A 15,842-nucleotide genomic window follows, 5' to 3' on the forward strand; every position below is an offset into this window, starting at 1 on the left:
GTATGGTCAGGTTATAGCTGTGTGATGATGAGGAAGTTTCTTAAGCTAAGCAGTCTCAAGAGTAACAATGGGAATAATACCCATTTTGCAGGATTGTTGAGAAGATTAAATGCAATAATATTGGTGAAAATATGTACAGAGTGCTCAGAAAATGTTAATCTCCATTCCCTTTTTCCATTTAAATGAATGGCTGAAATTCTGCCCCTTGATATCCGTTTTAGTTAGGAATTAGGCTTGGCTTTGTGTAACATCCAAAATAACAGGGACTTATAAAAGAGAAGTTTCTTTCTTTCTCATCTAGTGTCTGGAGATAAACAATCCAGGTGGTCCAGGGACCTCATTGCTCTGCCATCCCTATGGTCCATGATGACTCCCCACCACATCCACGATCCACACGAGGTGGAGGAAGGGGAAAGAAGGCTCATGCATCATCCTTCAGGGAAACGACAAGTATTGCCTACATCACTTCCCTTCACATCCTATTCCAGATCTTAGTCTCATGGCCACCCTGGCTATAAGAAAGGCTGGGAAATGTAGTCTTTAGTTTGAACAGCTATGTGCCCAGATGATGATTGAGGGTTCTATTCCTACAGAGGAGAGGGAAATGGATATTAGCAGACAACTTGCATCCTCTGCCCAGTGTCTGCATTTTTCCCTTCCTGTAAGCTTGCAGTTGAAATCCTCAAACATAAGTGCAAACTATAGATAATAAATAAAATCAAATTAATCTTATACTATTAAATAATGCATATGTTAAGTTATATTAGAAAAACATGTAAGAAATCAGAAAAAGCAGAGTTAGAGTATCACAAAAGGTCAGTTTCTATTGGTAAGAGTTAAAATGCAGGGACTTCTTAACAAGATGGGGTCTTTGTGCTGAACGCCTTCCATGTTCTCCTCCAGCTATCCACTCCTCCTCCATCTCCTCATTGCTCTAGGTCCCAGGAGGCTGACTTGGAGGGGCCACACTGACAGCTCTCTCACCCTTTGCTTCTACTTGGGTTTGGCCAATAGGAAGCATCAGCAGGAGACTGTGGGGGAGATTGAAGGTGGGGCTGGTGCGCTTAGTTCCCCAGTGGTGGTCCCGCAGCGTGGCTGCAGGTTGGCTATTCCTTACTTGAGGTCAGTTGCCATAGAGGAGCCCTTCCTTTTGGCCCTCCAGTTTCCAGGTTCCCACATCTGCTCTCACTCCTTTCTCTTTCCAGCCTAAGAAAAGTGATGGTTCCCTGCCATTTCTAGCCCCAGGATACTGCATTACCACTTGTGGTTTCTGCAGAAAAAGATTTAAAAAGCAAAATTTCTTGAGGCATTTTTAAGCCAACCATTATTTATCGAAACAGTCTAAGTAGTAATGTAAAATTTGCATCCTGGATAAAAAGAATATGTACTATTTTCAAATGTCCATGGACAATTTAGAACATTGAACAATATCTCCAACATGTATGGCAAAAAATAATGTTCTTAACATATTAAGAACTTTGAAACAAAGTTATGAGAACAACATTTGCAGAAGAAAAGTTAACACATTAAAAATTAATTACTGGTAATCAAAAAATGTGCAAATTAAAGTAGCAGTAAGTTATCTTTTTTCACCTATCAAATTAACAAAGATTTAAAAAATAGTGCTTGCAAGAGTGATATGACACTGTTGTTCACAGCTAGTGGGAGTATGAACTGATAAAAAAACTTTCTAGAAATAAATTTGTCCTCTGTGTCAAGAAACATTTGAAAATTTATGTTCTTTCAATCAGTAAATCCACTTTTAGAAATTTATTAAAAATAAATAATAAATGATGTAGATGTGTTTAAGGATGAGTAGTACACATTTATAATAGCAAAGTGGAAATAGTCCAGATAATCAGCAATAGTTGATGGTTACACTATGGTATATCATCACGGTATATCAATATATTAAAAATATATAGACATTAAAATAGGGTTTTCAAAAAGATTAAATAAAATGGGACAATATTCCCCAAATAACATTAACTTCTTAACATATAAAACTACAGAAACAGTTTGATTCTTAAGTTAAAATATGCATAGAAAATTTTATTAACAGTGTTCATTTGAGTAGTAAATTACAGATAATTTTAATGTCTTTCTATACTTTTCTGCATTTTCCAAATGTTGTACACTGGTATATACTTTTATAAAACTGTGTATTTTTTGAAAAATATCAACATTCTAAAAGCCTCAAGCTGCCTAAGAAGTAAGTTATTTTCATGAAACTGTAGTGTTTCAGGAGCACAGGTGATTCTGATATAAGACATACCTTTCCCACCTTCTACACTTGGAATGGTGCACCCAGTGCACCATTCGGGTGGAAAAAAACAAATAATTTTTTCTTTCTACTCTCACATACCACTCAACACAACACTTTGACACCATATGTGTGTGGGTTTCTCCCCACACACCAAGAAATTTTCCAGTGGACACCAGGTGGGTGTCCTATAATTAAATATATTTCTGAGACAATCTACCTGGAGATAGTGTCAGATTCCACAGGTCAAGGGCTTGGTCCCATAAGACTGCCCTCACTTTGGATGCCAATTGCAAGCGCCAGTTTGTGGCCTGTGCTTTTGACTGAGCTACTATAAATACAGCTTCCCACAAACCCCCTTCTGGGGTTCAATTAATTTACCAGAGTGGCTCACAGAATTCAGGGAAACACTTTACTTACATTTCCCCATTTATTATATAGGATATTGCAAAGAATACAGATGAACAGCCAGATGGAAGAGACGCGTAGGGCAATAAATGTGGGAAGGGACATGAAGCTGCCATGTTCTCTACAGGCATGCCATCCCTCAGGCACCTCCACGTGTTCAGCTATCCAGAAGCTCTCTGTACTTTTGGGGTTTTATGGAGGCTTTCTTATGTAGGCATGATTGATTACATCAATAGCCACTGGAGATCCACTCAAACTTCACTCCCCTCCCATCCCCAGAAGTTGGGTGATGGAGCACCATGACAGTGTACAAATGCCATGGCAACGTCTGAAAGGCGGAGGAACCTTCAGTTCTGGGAACTCCCTGCCCCTTTCCCTGAAAATTCATGAGTAATCCACCCCTGTTTAGCATATAATCAAGAAGTAACCATAGGCATAGTCTATCAAGCAGCCCACACTGCTGCTTGGCCTATGGGGTAGCCACTTTTATTCCTTTACTTTTTATTAAACTTGCTTTCACTTAAAAAAGAAAAGAAAAGAAATTTGGAGGGGTGGAAGTGGGGCTGAAAGTCTCAACCTTCTAATCATGCTTGGTCTTTCCAATGATCAGCCCCCATTCTGAAGCTATCAAGGGTGCCCCAGCCACCAATCATCTCATTAGCATTCAAAAGTCACTCTTATCACTCTGGAGATTCCAAGGGTTTTGGGAACTGCATGCCATAAAAGGCCAAATATATAATTCACAATATCATAACTTTCACAATATCATAATTTTCTTGGGTAAGTCTTCTTACCGTAAAAGAGATTTTGAGCTATCTCAATACAGTTTGAAATAAGCACATTGGTTGCCAGGGTAAATCATTTTTAGAAAGCTATGAATTCAAAAAGTTAAAAATTTAATAGGTGGTGTCTTACTATAAGACTTGCTATAAAGTAACAGTAATTAAGACAGTATTATAGTGTCATAAGGATGAACATATAGATCAACGGCACAGAATAAAGACTTCTGTAATAGACCCACATGTATATTGCCAATTGACTTACAAGAAAGAGGACAAGCTGATTCAGTGAGGGAAAGGACAGTCTTTACAACAAATGATGCTGGGTCAGGTGGATAGTCACGTGAAAAAACAAATGAACTTTGACCCTTACCTCACACCATAAACAAAACATTATTCACAATGGATCAGGGAACTAAGTGTAAAAGCTAAAGCAATAAAACTTCTTGAAGAAATCGTAGGAGATAATTTTCATCACTTTGAGGTATGCAAATATTTTTTAGTTTGGACATAAAAGCATGATCATAAGAAGAAAAACTCAAAAAATTAAACTTCATCAAAATTAAAAACTTCTGTTCTTTAAAAAAATCATTAAGAAAATAAAAAAATTAAGTCACAGCCTGGATGGGTGTGTGTGTGTAAATATTTAAAATACACATATCTGACAAAAGACTTCTAAAAGAATATTTAAAGAATTCTTAGAACCTATTGATAAAAAGTAAAACAACCCAATAAAAACCTACAAAATGTAGTATAGTATTTTTCCTTTACTCCCCATCTGCTTTGCAAATATTTGAAAAGAGACCCTTATAATATATCCCCAATACTAGACATATTATTTTTAACAGCAATAGGTGGAAAGGAATGTTGCTAGCAAAATAACAACAAAAAAGGCACAACATATTTACGTTCCAGTGGGAATTACATGTCCAAATTTTATTCTAAGTCCTAAGTTAAGGATCATGTGTATAATGATTAGCTGTAGTAAATTATAAGAAACTGAATATTGCCTAAATTGCCCTAGTAGGGAATTGGTTAAATAAATGACGATATGGGCATACAATAAAAGTATATGCAGCCAGTAAAAATATTGTAGAAATACAAGCACTGGCATGAAAAGATATTTATATTATATTGTTAAATGAAAAGGCAAATTATAAAAAATATGTACAATAAGGTTCAATTTTAGTAAAAAAAAAAAAAATGCATTTACGTAAACCAGTTGTCTGAAATGCAATACTGTTCCCTCTGAGAGTGGTGATTACAGGTTATTTTTATTTTTGCAACTTTATCTCCTCCTCACATTACTAATCACTAGCCTAGTGTCTTAGTCCATTTTGTGTTGCTATAACAGAATATCTGAGACTGGGTAATTTATAAAGAACAGAAACTTATTTTCTCACTGTTCTGAAATCTAGGAAGTCCAAGATCAAAGTGCCAGATCCTCACATGGTGAAAAGCTTAAGGGCCAGAGGGGATCAACTCTCTCCATCAAGCCCCTTCATAAGGACACCTAATTCCATTCATGAAGAAGGAGCCCTCATAGCCTAATTACCTCCTAAAGGCCCTACCTGTTGATACTACCACGTTGGCATCATCTCAATATTGGAGGGGACACATTCAAACCATAGCACCTAGTAACCCTATCAAACAATGATCCATGCTTTTATAGGTCCTAAGATTACTGCTATTTCCTGCAGAAGTTAATCCACAGGCTTCTCTTCTGGCTCCTCTCCCTAGCTTACCCAGCCTTTCCGACTACCCATGTAGGCAGCCATGGGCCCCGCTCCATGTTCTCCTACCCTTGAAGGAACAACAGCTCTTTCTGGCTCTTTTCTAGGCATGGCTTCTGGATTTAGCATGAACTGCATTCCACGTGGTACCCGACATACTAATTTGTTTCTCTCCTGTTCTCTTCCACTCTGTGCATCTAATCCTTTCCTATTTTCCTTTCCTTCTTTGTCATGTTTTGCAGATAGATACCTGGTTTGGTTTCCAGAATCTCAACTTACAAATTACTTAACTATACCCACAGCTTTCCCTTATTCAACTCTCTTATGTTTTTTATCCCTGGATGTTCAGGCTTTCTGGTCTGTGTTTAAAGCTTTTGTTGAGCATAGTAGAGGGTCTGTTGTTTCTTTCTGCTCAGCACCTTTTTCCTATACCTCTCTTCCAGTGAAAAATAATTTCTTGACCACAGCCATGTGATGTCTTCTGGATCATAGCAGTTTGATCAGGCATTAGTATATGATCCCAGCTGGCCAATCAAATCCCCTCCCTCTGGGGTCAAAAGCTGTAAGGAGAAGAGTCCTAGAGTCTGCTCGTGACCATGTTCCCCATCAAGTATGAGAACCAGTTTGATAGAATCAAGCTCACACACAGATAAGAGAGATGGATGAAGAAAACAGTCCACATGGTATTTGTTCTCTTGATCCAGCTATCCCTGAGGCCAGTTCCATTCCTACTCTTGCTATGGACTGATTACATTTGTCAATGAATGTCCTCTTTAGTGCTTTGAGTTGGTTTGAAAAAAAATTCTGTCACTTTTAACCAAGTGTTCTAACCATTTCAGATCTCTCAGCGCTGTGACTTAATGTCACAGTAGCTCCTTGCACTCTTCCCTCAGAAAGTTGTCATATCTATCTTCATACTCTCAGTGCCCACCCCTGTGCAGGTAACAGAAGTTTTGGTCTAGGGATAGACAGACTTGGGTTCAACTTCTGGTTCTGCTAGCAAAGGCTCTGTAAGTGAGGAAAGAGCCTTTAATCTATCCAGGTCTCAACTTCCTCATCTACAAAAGGAGGATATTTAATTAGGCAGGGTCTAAAATTCCTCCCAGCTCTAACATATTATGGTTTTGTGATTCCAAATTCTACATCTCCAGGCTGACTTAATGAGAACTCTGATCCCATAGTTGCTTTTTTAGCATCTCTAGTTGCATGTCTCACCATTATCTCAAACTCAACAACTCTGAAACCAGCCATCATTTCCCCACACAGCCTGATCTTTTGCCTTTCTGTCAATGGAACCCCTGTCCTTCCAGACACCAAGACTCAAATATTTGAAATCATTTTTAACTACTTACAACCTCTTATCATATATACTTAAGTGGTCATCAATGCTATTATTTCTCCCTTGAAAAATTCTAACAGTCATCCTGGTTTGGGCTTTAATTATTGTGTGCTAAGCTATATCTAGATCTGACTATCTCTATCTCTGTCTTTCATATGTATCTATATTGATATTTTGTCTGTATTTGCATCTTCATCTATATCTACACCTCTATCTGTATCCGTACTTACATGTATATCCGTATCTATATCATCTCTATACCCAATCTCTACGCCAAGTTCCAAGGCCCATATCTTCAAACATATATTGAAAATTTCTACCTGGATGCCTGTGTTAGTCCATTCTTGCATTGCTATAGAGAAATACCTGAGGCTGGATAATTTATAAAGAAAAGAGATTTAATTAGCTCACAGTTCTACAGGCTGTATGGGAAGCACAGAACCAGCACCTGCTGGGTTTCTGGGGAGGCTTCAGGGAGTTTTACTCATGGTGGAAGGCAAAGCAGGAGCAGGCACATCACATGGAGGGGGCAGGAGCAAGAGAGAGAGAGTTGATGGAGGAGAGGAGCCACACTTTACAACAACCAGATCTCCTGAGAACTCACTATCACGAGGACAGCACAAAGCCATTCATGAGAGATCCATCCCCATGACCCAATCGCCTCCCACTAGGCTCTATCTCCAACGTTAGTGATGACATTTCAACATGAGATTTGGGTAGGGACAAATATCCAACTATGTCAGTGCTTTTCGGGTATCTCAAATTCATTATCAGTTGCTCAGATATCTATTTCTCCTGCGTTACATATTTGGAGTAATCACCATTTAATTTATTTCCCAAGCTATAAATCCTAAGATACAATCTTAACTCCTCATCTGCTCTAACCGTCCCCTCTAACCCTATAAACTCTCCCTTAGAAATGGCTCTCAAACCTTCCCCTACTCCCTTGGATGCATCTCCTCAAATTGCCCTAGTTCAGGATTTTATTGTCTCTCAATGAACTGCTGCAATGACCTCTGGCAACTCTCCTGCCTCAATTCTCAGCCGACTCTACCCATTCTTTCTATTGATGCTACACTGTCCTTTTCAGGGCACTAAACCAACAAAGTCTGTCTACTAAAGGGCAAATTTCAAGGGTCATCCTTTTGCTGCAGGATCAAGTTCAAATGTCTTAACATGGCCTGAAATGATAAAAATGATAAAAGGAAGGTGCCTTAAGACGAATAGGAGGCATTCAGAAATTATTTCAAATGGTTTCATGTAGAGCTTCTCAGGGAATTCTCTGATGAGCACAGATACAATACGAAATAAGCAAAGATGGCTGGGAACGGTGGCTCACGCCTGTGATCCCAGCCCTTTGGAAGGCCAAAGTGGGCGGATCATGAGGTCAGGAGTTCGAGACCAGCCTGGTCAACATGGTGAAACTCTGTCTCTACTAAAGATAAAAAAAATTAGCTGGGCGTGGTGGTACATGCCTGTAATACCAGCTACTCGGGAGGCTGAGGCAGGAGAATTGCTTGAACCCGGGAGGTGGAGGTTGCAGTGAGCTAAGATTGCACCATTGCACTCCAGCCTGGGTGTCAGGCTGAGATTCCATCTCAAAGAAAAGAAAGAAAGAAAGAAAGAAAGAAAGAAAGAAAGAAAGAAAGAAAGAAAGAAAGAAAGAAAGAAAGAAGCAAAGATGAAGAATGGTCTGTCTCAAGAAAATAAGATTTCAAAATGAGCTCAGGCTTGGGAAAAATGCAAAAGTCGTCTTAGGTATTGGTCTCTAGTGGGGGGAATCAGGCTGCCACTAGATACAAGATGCTCAAGGTGATAATGAAGATGCTCAAGGTCAAAGTTTAGTCCTTAATGCCAGAGGCATGGTCTGCTTTCTATCCTGGATTCAGTCTCTGGCAAGTTGGGTAAATCTGGTAGATGCTCCCACTGCTGGAATGGGCCTCCCGGATCACTGCTGCTCTGGGTTTTAGGGCTAACACTCTTCATCATGTACCCTCATCTTCTTCCCTGGGCTGGAGTGCTCAGGATTGCCCTTCCTCACTTGGCAAGAGCTCCAGTGTCTCAGACTGGGCTCACTTGGAGAAGAGAAGATCACGCAGCATGGCCAAGGGAGACCTGGTTCACTTCTGCACTGGGTCTTGGGCAAAGTCCCAGCTGGGAGCAAAGGACCCCTTTGCTTTATTTTGTCTTCTGTGCTTATATTTCCTTTGGGAATTCTGGGGAAGGCTTGTCATTGCAAGCAGGATCTGGGTGCCCACACCTGGGCCATTTGTGAGTCTATAAATATCCATCAGTAGGCTGTTCTGATACAACTTAAAACCCCATGATTACTTTTGTCATACAAAGCAAGAAAAATGAGGGAGGATGGGAACATGTTTTCTGGCAGATGGTATCTGGGAACAGATGACAAAGAGAAGACAGGTCAGTCAACTCCTACTGAAAGGAAAAATTTGGCTTTCTCTGTCCAAGACAGAGATCTTCATTCTAGGAAGTACAGAACAAATGTGGTTAGGAAGGAATGTGAATGTAAAAATAGGATTGGGTGGTAAGAGAGCAATTTATTGCTTTTGAAAAAAATTTAATGGTTAAATTTTTTTTAACTTTAAAGAACAATATGAAAGTAAAATGTAGAAGGAAAAGTTACTCATAGCCCCACCAGCCAGAGGGAAAACTTTATTAACAGTTTCATCTAGTTCCTTCCACCCCTCCCTTTTATTTTACTGTACATGTATTTTTCTTCTATCTATTTTACATATCACAGTCTTACAATACACATAATTTGTATTCTGCTTTTTACATGAACATTATGGAATAATTATTGTATGATTTCTTGTACAGTTCTTATAAACCTTTGTTAATTCAGCAAATATTTATCAAGCACCTACAGTGCCCCAGGCATGAGCTCTTTCCTCCTGGCGTTTGCAGTCAGTGAGGCACATGGACAAGCGAGCCCACAGGTACCCAGCTCCAAGGACCAAGAGAGGACATTTGGGATCTGGGGGAGCATGTGGGAAGGGCCCAGATGTGTGTGGGGTGGGTGTCATAGAAGCTTCCTACAGGAGGAGGAGTCTAAGCTGAGTCCTGTAGGATGAGTGAGAATTGGCCAGGAAAAGAATGTGAGAGGACAAGGAGTGTCCTGAGGTCTGGATGACAGCGCAAGTGTGAGAGGCTGAAGTAAGTTTTCTCTACCGAGGATCTGGACAGCCGAAGTGAACGCAGACAGGGGCAGTGGTATTAGAGGCAGAAGTCAAGCGTTGGGTGGGAGGCAGAGTCACGATGGGCCCGTCAGCCACAGAAACCTTGCAGAGGAGTCTGAGCAGTGTCTTGAAGGTCATGGGAGCAGAAGGGTTTTAAGAAACGGCCTGGCATGGCTAGGTCTGCATTTTAGAAAGATTGCTCAGGCTGCGCTGTGAAGGACATATTGGAAGAGGATAGAAGTAATGTCAGGCAGACCACTTAGGAAACTGCCCTAATCCTGTTGAGAGCCGATGAATCCCTGAGCTACTCTCTACTTTCAGCCCTGCAGCACCAGGTATAGAGGAAACAGCCTTCCATAGACTTCTCTACCGACTTTCCTCAGCTCCCATTTCTGGCCGGGCATGTCTGGCTTCAGGGGGGCTTAAAAGTGACATTTTTCTGATCCTCTAACTGTCTATGTAGGACCTTTGCTCCCCAAGCGTTCCCCACAATTGCATACTGTCTTATTTTTAACCAATGCCCCCCATCTTTTAACACTCACAGTGGCTCTGCTTCTTGCTTTAAGCCGAACTGATGCAGCCTTCTTGACCCCCACTCACACTAGCCTATCACTCTGGTGGCACTTACCTTGCATGGGGAGATCTTGCTTTCTTATGCACTGTTTGTCTCCACTACATTGTTAAAACTAGATCTGTTTTGTTCCTGAGAACAGTGCCTGGCCCATGGTAAGTGCTCAGTCTGTGTAGTGGGTGAATGAATGAACGATTGAATGAAAGAATGAATATATAGGTCCAAAGCTCAGGGGAGAGGTCTGGGCTGTAGATAAAGATTCTTGAGTCACTGAAGCCATGGATGTGGATGAGATCACTTAGGAGAGAGCACATTAAGAAAGAAAAAGAGGAGAGTCAATAATAGAATTCTGAAGAGGGCCCACAGTAGAGAAGGCGAAGGGGCAGCCAGAGGGTAGGATCCAGCTCCAGGTGGGTTGTATGGAGAAGCTAGGAAAAGGAGCATTTCAAGATGGAGAGACAGGGCTGGGCATGGTGATGCATGCCTGTAATCCCAGCTCTCTGGGAGGCCCACATGGGAGGATTGCTTGAGTCCAGGAGTTTGAGACCAGCCTGGGCAACATAGTGAGACTCCTCTCCCTACAAAAAAAAATATAAACGAAGATGAAGAGACAGAACCATAAGCTGCTGAACTCAGAGTTGGCAATAAGGAGAGGCCTTTGGGGTCCTTGGAGAGAGCAGTTTCAGGAAAGTGGTGGGGACAGAAGCCACGCTACCATGGACTGAAGAAAAAGTAAGGGAGAGGAAGGAAAGACAGCCAGTGTGTGTGCTTCCAATGAGTTGCTGTGGATGGGAGAGAGAGCTAAGGCAGGAGCTGGAGCTGTGGTTTTAACATGACAGATAATTGGGCAAATGCCAATGGGAGGGGCAGATAGAGAGCAAGAGACTGAATAATGGGGACAGGAGTGCTAACCACAAGAGGGATGTCCCTGAGAAGGCAGGAGGAGATGCCTGTGTGACCCTCATTGGGGATGAAACCCAGAGGGAGGGCAGAGGCTTACAGCAGACAGCACAGCTCCCCCGATGTCAACCCGAGGGGAGGGACTGAGGCCACATGGGCCAGGCATAAGGAGCCTTGTACATCTGGGGGCAGAAGATCCAGGATCTTACACTCCACCAGGTCCCCCCTCACTGGGTGGTGGGAGGCAAGGCTCTCTGCTCAGAGGGCTGGGAGTTTTTGGCTGGACCAAGATCCCATTAGTACACAGAATTCCTACTGAGGAGTTGTCAGGACTGCTGCCCGGGGCCAGAACTTGGCTGGTTGCTTCAGCTAGGTCCTGAAAGTGTTAATTCCCATCTGGAGTTTTCGGCCAGGAGGAGTTTCCCTCTTTTTAGGAAAAGACCATTTCTTAAGCTCTTCTGAACCTCCTCCTCACCCTTCCTCCGGGAGAAGTGAAGGGGCCTGGTGCCTGCCCTTCCCTGCCCGGCTCAATCCCTAAAGAGGGCAGTATTTTCACAGGTGGGCCCTGCTTTAAGAAGCCCCATTATAAGAAGATTCTGGCTTTTTAAACTGGGGCCAATAAAAGAATTTGCCAAGAGGGTCTTTGAAGTAATGACCTCCCTAGTTAGTGCCTTGAAACATATTTTTACATCACGGAGGGGAGATTATGAGCTGGGGGGCCTGAGAACTGTGGGAGGCAAAAGACCCTGAGGGTGGCAGAGTCCTGGCTCCCATCCAGAGGCCCCACCAGGGGAGTAGAGGCAGCAGCTCAGGGAGGAGGAGCATGGGGTCTGGGGAAATCAGATTCACGGAATTCTGTGTCTAAGCCCAGTTCTTGGGCAAAGCAAGGCTTGTCTGGATTAGGACTGTTTATCCTCTACAAACCCAGGCCCAGCCAGCCTTGGTGTGAGGTCTGGGCCAGCTGAAGCCATGTTGAGCGGCCCTTTTTCCTGTGTCCAGTGAGGATGAGCAGGGTGTGGGCAGAGGATGGCAAGGGGTAGGGTGGGGGCCTGGAGGGTGGTCAGCCTACATGGTGCTGAAGATCTTCTGCGTGATTAAAAAAATTACCCCATCTTTCCCATTCACTTATTCGTCTATTCCTGAAATCTTTATTGAACACCTATTATATGCCAGACTCATTGCTGGAGATGAAATGGTAAGTGCAGTAGGCCTGGTCCCTGTCCTCATTAGAGCTCACTTTCTGATAGGGGAGACAGACATGAAGCAAATAAGCATGTCAGTGTGTGCTTATGAACCATGAGAGAACTGTGGGAGACCGCACAGTGAGCCGTGGCAGCATATAAGAGGGACCAACATCTATGGGGTGCTGTAGTGGTGGTTGGGGTCCTGGGGACACCACCTGTGAGCTGGGGCCTGGAGGGTGGGTGGGCATTAACCAGGGGAAAGTAGGACTTCAGGCATGGGGAACAGCACATGCTCCCTTCGGGAGCAGGGAGTGAGGCCGGTAGGAAGCAGAAGACCAGGATAGCTGCACACAGAGAGCAGAGGCAGGGTTGGTGGGCAGGGGCAGGGATGAGGTTAGGGAGATTGGCCAGGGCCAGGTCACACAGGGCCTGCTGGTATTCAGGGTATAAAATAGGAAGTCCTTGGCTGTGATTCTGCAGCTGGCAGAGGTTTGGGTGTAAAATTCCCTCCTGGCAATGATCAAGTGGCACTGGTAATCAGAAAATGGAAACGCAGTTAAATGCCCCTCACTTTTGATCCCCCTTTCACTCAATTTCTGTCCACCTAGAAATCCTTCTCAGAGAACAGATAGAAACAGAGAGGAACCCCTGGCTTCTCCCTGCTCTGGGCTCTCAGCCTTCCCCGAAGGACCCCATTGCTGAATCCTGACACTGCCTGCAGGAGGACATCTCGTGCAGCGTTGGGGCCACCCTCCCCAAGGCCTCCTAGTCCAACCCTTTCATTTTAGGAATGTGCATACTGAAGTGGGAGGGAGAAGTGAGCTCTTCAGCTCCCACAGAGCATTCTAGATGCCAAAAAAGCTTTACCCCAGAGGCCTCAAATGCCTCCCACCTGCCATCTTTAGTGAGTCCTTGCTGTGACCTAGATGCTATAGGAGAGAAAAAAGTAGGCAAGATGTGTGTATAAAAAGAGGATCAGAACTTTCAGCTTCCAAATCCACATGTAAGGAGCTTGGAAGTCGCCATTCTATCCTAACAAAAAGCAAAAGCCTGAACAGACTGAAAAATCAACAACTATTCTTGGATCCCTAAGAGAGATGAGGACACAGAGCAGCCACTGCCCCCAAGATCAAAGAGACAGACAGGCAAATACAGGAAGTCACAGCTTATGGAAGAGACCTGGGAACAGAAGCCTCCAAGGGAACCAGGGCCAGGGTAGGAAAACCTGCACTGTAATTGATGAATTGTTTGAGGTTCACAGTTTAAAACTCCTGGGGGACTCAGTTATATGGGGGTTCCCACACTTCTGTGAGTTTTACCTCCAGGAGCTTAACCAGATTGTCACAGTAAATGTTAGGGGAAAAAAAAAAATCCCTCATGCTTCTGCCATGGGGAGGAGGAAAAGGAACCATTTTGAAATACATCAGAGCATTCTGTTCTTCTTAACAAGGCCTGCCCTCAGGAGAAACTGTTTAATGAGAGCCTAACCTGCTAAGGTTTTATCAGAGCCTAACTGACCTGGGGAAGGAAAATATGCAACTCCAGTTCACTCTAGTCATCCTGTCCCACCTAAGAAGGTTGAGGGTTGGAGACTGAGAAGCACTTGTGAAGCATAGCCTTACTGAAAGACTAAGACCTAATCATAATGGTACCTTGATCTTGGACTTCTCAGCTTTCAGAACTGTGAGCAATAAATTTCTGTTGTTTATAAGTTACCCAGTGTAAGGTATTTTGTTATAGCAGCACAAACCAACTAAGACAGTTGTAAATGTGTATTTTCGAACTCCAGGGTAACCACTAAAAATAGTTTTAAAAAAGAAATATAACTGATATGCTAAGACAGGAAAGAAAATAGAATAATATAAAATGCTCAATTAAAACTAGAAAAGACAGAAAATGAGTGGAAGACAAAGATAGGAACAAAGAACAAGTGCATCAAATAGAAAATAGCAATAAATATGGTAGATATTAATTCAATTATATCAATAATTAATTTGAATGTCAATGGTCTAAATGTACCAATTAAAAGACATTGTCAGGGCAGACCAAAAAACAAGACACAACTATATGTTCCCTACAGAAACCTACCTGAAATATGAATACACATATGGATTAAAAGTAAATAGATGGAGAAAATATACCATACTAACACTAATAGAAAACAGAAACAGCTATATCAATTTCAGACAGAGGAGATTTCAAAGCAAGAAAAATTATCAGGTAAAAAAGGTATAACATAATGATAGAGGGGTCAACTCTCCAAGAAGGCATAATAATATTTAACACGTATCCATTTAATAACAGAGGATTACAAGGCAAAAACTGACAGAAATGCAAGGAGAAGTAGATAAATTCACTATTATAGTTGGATACTTAAACACCCTTCTGTTAGAAATGCACAGATCCAGCAGGGAGAACATCAGTAAGGACATAGTTGAACTCAACAATACCATCAGTCACCTGGACATAATTGATATCTATTGATTGACAACAACAGAATATACATTCTTTTCAAGCTCATGTGTAACATTCTAGGCCATAAAACACACATTACCAAATTTAAAAGAACAGAAATTACACAATATTTGCTCTCAAATCACAGTGGAGTTAAACTACAGATGAATAGCAGAAAGATAACTGGGGAGTCGCAACAAACATGGAGAGTAAACAACACATTTCTGAATAACACATCAGTCATAGAAGAAATAACAAGAAAAATTTAAAAATATTTTAAACTAAATGAAAATGAAAATACAACTTATCAAAATTGGTGGGATGCAGCAAAAGAAATGCTTAGAGGGAAATTTACTTATTTGTTTCATATTTTCTTATTTTTTATTTTCAACTTTTATTTTAGATTCAGGGAGTACATGCACATGCTTATTACTTGGGTATATTGTGTGATGCTGAGATTTGGGGTACAAATAATCCCATCATCCTGGTACTGAGCATATACCCAATAGTTTTTCAACCCTTGACCCCCTCCCTTCTTACCCCTCTACTAGTTCCCAGTTTCTGTTGCTTTCTTTTTGTCTGTGAGTATCCAATGTTTAGCTCCCACTTATAAGTAAGAACATATGGTAGTTGGTTTTCTGTTCCTGTGTTAATTTACTTAGGATAATGGACTCTAGCTGCATCTATGTTGCTGCAAAAGACATGGTTTCATTCTTTTTTATGGCTGCATAGTATTCCAGGGTGTATGTGTACCACATTTTCTTTATCTAGTCCACCATTGATGGGTACCTAGATTGATTCCATGTTTTTACTACTGTTAATAGTGCTGTGATGAACATGTAAGTTCATGTGTCTTTTTGGTACAGTGATTTGTTTTCTTTTAGGATATATACCCAGTAATCGAATTGCTGGGTCCTTCTATTTTAAGTTATTTGGGTAATCTTGAAACTGCTTTCCACAGTGGCTGAACTAGTTTACATTCCAAGCAAAATTGTATAAGTGTTTTCTTAGCAG

This window comes from Gorilla gorilla, chromosome 12 (genome assembly GCF_029281585.2).
Source record: "Gorilla gorilla gorilla isolate KB3781 chromosome 12, NHGRI_mGorGor1-v2.1_pri, whole genome shotgun sequence".
Classification (NCBI taxonomy): domain Eukaryota; kingdom Metazoa; phylum Chordata; class Mammalia; order Primates; family Hominidae; genus Gorilla; species Gorilla gorilla.